The sequence below is a fragment of the Panthera pardus genome, unplaced genomic scaffold (assembly GCF_024362965.1).
Source record: "Panthera pardus isolate Hobbes unplaced genomic scaffold, ASM2436296v1 HiC_scaffold_27, whole genome shotgun sequence".
NCBI lineage: Eukaryota > Metazoa > Chordata > Mammalia > Carnivora > Felidae > Panthera > Panthera pardus.
The window spans coordinates 9,849,167-9,856,647 of record NW_026526843.1 but is presented as its reverse complement, the minus strand read 5'-3'; the positions used below and the strand labels follow the sequence as shown (position 1 = coordinate 9,856,647).

Below are 7,481 nucleotides of genomic sequence, written 5' to 3'. Positions count from 1 at the left end.
TACGCGGCTTACGAAATGGAGATGCTCATGCTTATTCCATATGGTTATTGGAAGATTACATTAATCCAGGTAATGCTATGATTTAGCAATTAGCACAGGTATATGAAATTCAGGACTCAGTAGGTCAGTGTTGGTATATTTTACTAGTCACGTAGCTGTCATTAGATCCATTAGGGTCTTTTTTTTTTAATAGCACAACTTACATTTTACATGGACAAAAAAATCAGTATAGTTTACAGTATCTTAAGATAAATTGCCTTTGGATGGGAGCTTCCTTTCTAGTACTTTGAGGTCTACAAGACATATCTAGAAAATTTACTATTGTGGAAAATGAAGACCGCTTAAATCAAATTGGGGGAGGGGGAGGGGCTGTAGTGTTTCTTTTTCATTAATTGCTGTAACACTGTCCTGGGGGTGGGGGTGGGGGGGGCAGCTGAGGGAGTTTCATGGTTTCTTTTGACATCATTAGGCGCCAGAGCTCTTGCAGGATGACTTTGATGCTGTGTGAATTCTGCCATTTTGCTAGCACTGATATGACTCTTAGGTCCACCACTCCATTAGAACTATTAACTCCATATTAATTTTTGTTACAAATCTTACAAAGCGGGAGGCGGGGGGGGGAGGTTGCTGCTGGGTATTTCGGTCCACATTCTATTTTAAGGCTGTATATTTGGTTTTCATAGATTATTCTTGGAGGCCCAATTATCATCCCTGTCCATCTTGTAAGTGTCAGGTCTTCATCACCTTCTAGACCCTACTCCTTTCTGGCCTTCTTCCCGTTCTTCCGACAGTCGAAAATTGCGAGGGACCTTTACTCCCGAGCCCATGGTGGCTGCCATCTTGCGTTGCTGTTGCTCTCCATTAGGGTCTTTTAATCCAACGTTCATTTCATCTGTATCCTGAACCTACTCTATTCCAAACCACCAGTTTATTCACCAAAATAGAGAATATTTGTTGAATACCAGGCACTATTCTAAGCACTTTACATGTAGTGGCCTCATTAATCTTCATATCATCCCTCTGAGGAAGGTACTGGCATTGTCCCGATTTTACAAGGGAGGAAATACAGGCCAAGAGAGAGACGAAGTAACTTCCCCAAGATCCCTGGCCAGTAAGCCAGGATTTGGAATCGAAGCACCCTGTTCTCTGAAGTGCCATATGCTGTATGTTGTAGATGCGTCACAGTTAAGTCAGTTCCCAGTGTTTTTACTCAATTCCATAATCATATGCTAGAATTCATATTATGGGCCAGAGTTCTTCTTCAAATCCAGTGACTGACCAGTGGGTGCTGACCTGCAAAAAAGTATATATCAGGCAGAAGACTTTGTTGACAATTCAGGATCTGATTTCTGCTGAGGAACATTTTAACATAATCATTCAAGATGTAAAATAGTGATTTTTTTTCCAATACAGACCGTACAAGTAAAACAGAAATTATTTGCCTCAGCAGTATCTGCATTAAATGTACACGTGATGTGAATACTTACATGATATTTTTGAATGCAAATAGAAATGTGATCATTTAAACTATTGTTTGATGAAAACTAATCTTGGAATTAGCGAAGTGTCACGTCACGCCCAACGCAACAGGTCTAAAATAAAGGAAACTCAAAAATGCAAAATGGTATACGAATGTCAAAATATCAGCATATCTCAAAAATATCAGTGTCTCTCCAAGTATCTTAAGGAAATAGGAAATGCCATTGAAATTCCAGAACGTTGAAAATATGAAGGTCAAATTGAACTCTCCAAATCGCAATATGGTAAGGTTAAGGTTGAGGCCACATTTACCTAGAGAGCTACTCCGATGAAGATGGTAAGGGTGAAGAGAAATTCAGAAAGATTTTACATGCATATCGCCCCCTAACATTCCTTCTTAACCATACAAGAGTGCCAACGGAGACCAAATTTAATGTCTGAAAATATTTATTATTTTTTATTACATTAGCTATGTATACAAGTGAAGAGGAGCGGATAAAGTAGATATAAAAATTTAAACAGTCTGTCACTCAGAGGTATTTGTTCTTTAAATCTTGCTGTGTGTTGCAGTTCGTTCTTCTGCACACACGGGTGTAGTTTGAAACAAAATATTGCCGCGGATGCTGGTTTAAACTTTTAAAAAACATAAATACTTAAAACACCTTTTGATAAATAATAATCGGCAATATCTTTTTAAGTGATTGAAAGCGTTCCTCTGTTTGAAAGAACCATGCACTATTCATCCAGTCGTCTATTATTGGCGTTCTATCTAGCTTGTGGTGTATATCTATTAAAAACAGTGCTGCAATGTAGATATTTTTTCAGGATACAGATCTTGCATGTATTTTGTTAGATTATACATAACTATTTTATCCTTTTGGTGGTATCGTAAAAAGCAATGCTTCATTTGAAATTTCAGTTCCAAATAAATAAATAAATTTCAGTTCCAATTGTTTGTTGCTAACATATAGAAATACAACTGATTTTTGTATATAGTAGACGTTATATCCTATGACTTTGATCAACTCATTTGTTCTAGAATTTTTTAAAGTCTTTTTTAAAAAAAAGTTTATTTATTTATTTTGACAGAGAGAGCATCCAAATGCGAGTGGGGGCAGGGGCAGAGAGAGAGAGGGAGAGAGAGAGAATCCCAAGCAGGTTCCACACCATCAGCATGGAGCCCAATGCCAGGCTCAAACTCACAAACCATGATGTCATGACCTGGGCCAAGATCAGCCTCTTAACCGACTGAGCCACCCAGGCACCCCTGTTCTAGAAGCTTTATAGTACATTGACATTTTCCACAGAAACAATCATGTCTTTTAAGAATGAAGGTAGTGTTATCCCTTTCAAATAGCTTTTGATTTGACAGTAGGAAAAGTATTTTCTTCTATTTTATTTGTAGCTAGGATCTCCAGCACAGTGTTGAATAAGAGAGGTAAGAGTGGACATCTCTGTCTTATTCTAGAGAATATCTGCTGGCTGTAGTTTTTTATAGATGCTTTTCATCAATGTTAGGAATTTCTCTTTTATTCTTGTTTCTGGAGAGTTTTTAACGTGAGTGTGTGTTGAATCTTGTCAAATATTTTTGTGGCACGGAGTGAGAAAATTTAAAAAATTTTTTAAATTTATTATAATGAATTGCTTTATTGGTCTTTGACAAAGTTTTGAACCGACTACATTCTTGGATTAAACTGTACTTGGGTATGTTATATTATTCTTTTTATATATTGTTAGATTAAATATGCCAATATCTTGTTAAGGTTTTTTCATATCTGTATTCAGAAGGGTTATTGTTCTCTAGTTTTTTTTTTTTTCTTTCTTGTAATGTCTTCGGTTTGGTATTAGGATAAAGATGGCCCCATAAGCTCTGAGTTGTTAACTATTCCTTCTTCTTTTGGCTCAATTGTTTTCTTTGGGGAGGTTTTTAACCTGAGGATTGGGGCTTTGTTTGTGGGAATGTTTTGACTATAAATTCTGTTTCTTTAATGTAAGTCATAAGGCTACGCAGGTGATCTCCTTTTTCGGAGTAACTTTAGTGGTTTTGTTTCTCAGTGTATATTTCAGTTTCATAAGGTTACCAAATGTATTGGCACAAAGTTGTTCATAAAATGGCCTTAATATCTTCTAAATATCTTTACAAACTATAGTTATATCACTAGTCTTATTTGGGATGTTGATAATTTGTGTCTCCTCTTTTTTCGTGGGTGGATCAGTTTTACTGATCTTTTCAAAGAAACCAAATTTAGTTTCATTGATTTTTTTGTGTGTGGTGTTTTTTTTTCTTAATTTTATCTTCTCTTTATTATTTCCTTCGTTTTGTTTGTTTAGGGTTTAATTTCCTGTACTCTTTCTAGTTTTTGAGGTGGCAGCTCAGATTGTTGATTTGAGACTTACGCTTTTTTCTAATTTATGCATCGACTGCTGTAAAAGCCCCCTGTCCACACTGGTTTAGCTGCATGTAACAAAGTTTGACTAAAGTATGTTTTATTTTTATTCAACTCAAATTGTTTTCTGATTCTCCTTGTGACTTCTGTATCGTTTCATAAGTTATTTAGAAGCGTACCTTGAGGTGCCTGGGTGGCTCAGTGGGTTAAGTGTCCCACTTTTGATTTCAGCTCAGGTCATGATCTCGTGGTTCGTGACATCGAGCTCTGCCATGTTGGGCTCTGTGCTGACAGTACGGAGCCTGCTTGGGATTGTCTCTCTCTCTCTCTCTCTCTCTCTCTCTGTCCCTCCTCCACTCATGCTGTCCCTTTCTCTCTCTCTCTGAGAATAAATAAACTTTAAAAAAAGGAAGTGTATCTCTTAATTTCCAAATATTTGAGGGTATTCCAGATGTCTTTCTGTTATTGACTTGTAGTTTATTTATTTTTTATCCAGAGAACACACTTTGTATCATTTTAATTCCTTAAATATTTTTGGAGGACTTCCACTTCAAAGAAGATGGAGTAGACGTACTTTTTCTTCTTTTCTGCTAAGTGCAACCAAAAGCCCTGGAAGTTATATAACAAATATAAAAAGATTTTGAAACACGGAGAAGAATGCAAACTGTCGAGGGACCTCGGGGTCTGAGGTGCAACATGGTGCTGAGTTCCCTGGGTTTCATTTTGCTCCTAGGTCCCAGACTTGGAGCTGAAGAAGTCAGCGACACAGAAACAGCAATGGGCACAGCCCCCTTCCTCCCCACCCCTCACCCCAAAAAAAAGAGAGAAGAAGGAGGAAGAGGAGGAAGAAGAAGGAGGAGGAGGAAGAAGAAAAGGAAGAATAAGAAAAGGAAGAAGAGGAAGAGGAAGAGGAAGAAGAAGAAGCCACCCTAATGAAAGCGTGTTCTCAGGGTGCCTGGGTGGCTCAGTCAGTTGAGCATCTGATTCTTGATTTCGGCTCAGGTCATGGTCTCACTGTCGTGAGATGGAACCCTGTGTCAGGCTCTGTGCTGAGCATAGAGCCTGCTTGGGATTCTCTCTCTCCCTGTCCCTCTGCCCCTCTCCTGCTCACTTGCACACACTCTGTCACTCTCAAAATAAATAGATAAACATTTAATAAATAAAGCACATTCTCTCTAGCCACAGGACTAGGAAAGAGGCAGCCTAGCAGGACAGACTCTTTATGATACTTCTGCTACACTTCATCCCATTGCCATAGTGGCCCTGCTCCCACTAATACCAGTAAAGCCAGAGTGGGGAGCCTGGAGTTCCACGTTTGCAGATATAACAAGGTGACCCAATACTGCCACCAAGTCAGTGTCTGAGAAACCCAACTTTCATTCCTGGCAGCTAGTAATGAGCCCCCACCTCATGGTGTCAGTGAAGGTCATTTGGGTGCAATAACAGGAACTCCTGCCCCTTCAGGCCAGGGACCAATTAAGTGACTGTCAGTGGAGGCCAAGTGGGAAACTTGGATTTCTCACCCCACTTCTCAGCAGTAAGACCATTTGACCCTCACCCTGCCAGAGTGCTGTCAGAGAAAGAAAACTAAGGTTTAAACGAATTAGATTCAGAGTTTCGTAACACAATATTCCCCAAACTTCTTTTTTTTAATTTTTTTTTTTTTTTGAGAGAGAGAGAGAGAGAGGGAATCCCAAGCATTGATGTGGGGCTCAGTTCCACAACCCTTGGGATCATGACCTGAGCTGAAATCAAGAGTTGGAAGCTCAACCTACTGAATTCCCCAAGTTTCAATAGAAAATTACACACAACAAACCCAGGAAGATCTCAAACTGAATGAAAAAAGATAAGAGATTATCTAGATGACTTAGGTGTGAGAATTATCTGACAAAGATTTAAAGGCAGCCATCATAAAAATTATATAAAGGAGAGGTGCGCCTGGGTGGCTCAGTCCGTTAAGCACCTGACTTCGGCTCAGATCATGATCTCATGGTTTGTGAATTCGAGCCCTGCGTCGGGCTCTGTGCTGACAGCTTAGAGCCTGGAGCCTACTTCGGATTCTGTGTCTCCCTCTCTCTCTGCCCCTCCCCTGGTCATGCTCTGTCTCTCTCTCTCTCTCTCTCTCAAAAATAAACAGTAAAAAAAAGTTTAAAAAATTATGTAAAGGAGCAATTACAAATACACTTAAAAAAAGTGAAAAAATAAAAAACCACAGCAAAGAAATAGAAAGCCTTAACAAATGTAGACAGGATGCAAAGAAGAACAAAATGTAACTTGTACAACTGAAAACACAACTGAACTAGAAAACTGTGCATGGGTTCAACAACAAAACGGTGGGGTGGGGGGGAGCGTGGAGGAAAGAATCAGGCAGCTGGAACAACAAAAAAGAAAACTGAAAAAAAATTGAGTAGAGCCTCAGGAACCTGTAGAATTATAGCAAAATATCTAACATTAATATAGTAAGAGTCCTGAGGGAGATAAAACAAGAAAACAGAGCTGAAAAAGTACTTAAAGAGTAAAGGCCGGAAACTCCCCAAATGTGGCAAAGAACAGATTAAAAAAACTTGAACAAACATTATGATTAAACTTTGTAAAATAAAGGCAATGGAAAAATCTTTAAAGCAGTGAGAGAAAAATGCCACCTTGATTATAGGGAGAAAACAATTGCAGTGAGAGATTTCTCATCGGAACCCACGGAGGCTAGAAGAAAACAGCACCACGTTGGGGAAGTTTTTCGTCAAAATTTCTTCAAATATTTGTTCAGCACAGCCCTCTCTTCTCCTTTCTGAGATCTCAGTGACAAAACTGTTAAGCCTTTGGTTTTGTTTCTGCGTGCCTGAGGCTCTGTTTTTGAATTTATTTTTTTCTCTTTGTTTTTCAGAGTAGATGATTTATATTGACTTATCTTCAATTTCGCTGATTTTTTTCTCTGTTCTCTCCATTCTGCTACGGAGCCCAGCCAGTCTGTGTTTTATTTTAGTTATTGTATTTTTCAGTTCTAAAATTTACATTTTCCTGGTTCTTTATATGTTTAGTCATTTTGGATTTTATATTGGGTGTTTTATTTTTATTTCTTTATTTGAATTTTTTTATGTTTATTTATTTTTGAGAGGGACAGAGACAGAGCACAAGTGGGGAAGGGGCAGAGAAACAGAGGGAGACCCAGAATCTGAAGCAGGCTCCAGGCTCTGAGCTGTCAGCATAGAGCCCGACGCAGGGCTCGAACTCACAAACTGTGAGATCATGACCTGAGCCAAAGTTGAATGCTCAACCAACTGAGCCACCCAGGTGCCCCTATATTGGGTGTTTTAAATACCATATTATGAGGGGGCGCCTGGGTGGCTCAGTCGGTGAAGCGTCTGACTTCAGCTCAGGTCATGATCTTGAGGTTCTTGAGTTCAAGACCTGCGTCGGGCTCTGTGCTGACAGCTCAGAATCTGGAGCCTGCTTCAGATTCTGGATCGATCTCTCTCTCACTCTCCGCCCCCCCCCCCCCCCCGCCCCGCTTGTGCTCTGTCTCTCTCTCAAAAATAAATAAACATCAAAAAAAATTTTTTTTAAATACCATATTATGAGATTCTGGCTTTTGTTTAAATCAAATGGAGAACATCTACA

At 39.2% G+C, this 7,481-nt stretch overlaps 1 pseudogene; it reads right to left on the bottom strand.

The window, feature by feature from the left end:
• Positions 1 to 388: 388 nt before the first annotated feature.
• On the bottom strand, positions 389 to 839 carry LOC109250439 (ubiquitin-conjugating enzyme E2 variant 1-like; annotated as a pseudogene).
• Positions 840 to 7,481: the final 6,642 nt, after the last annotated feature.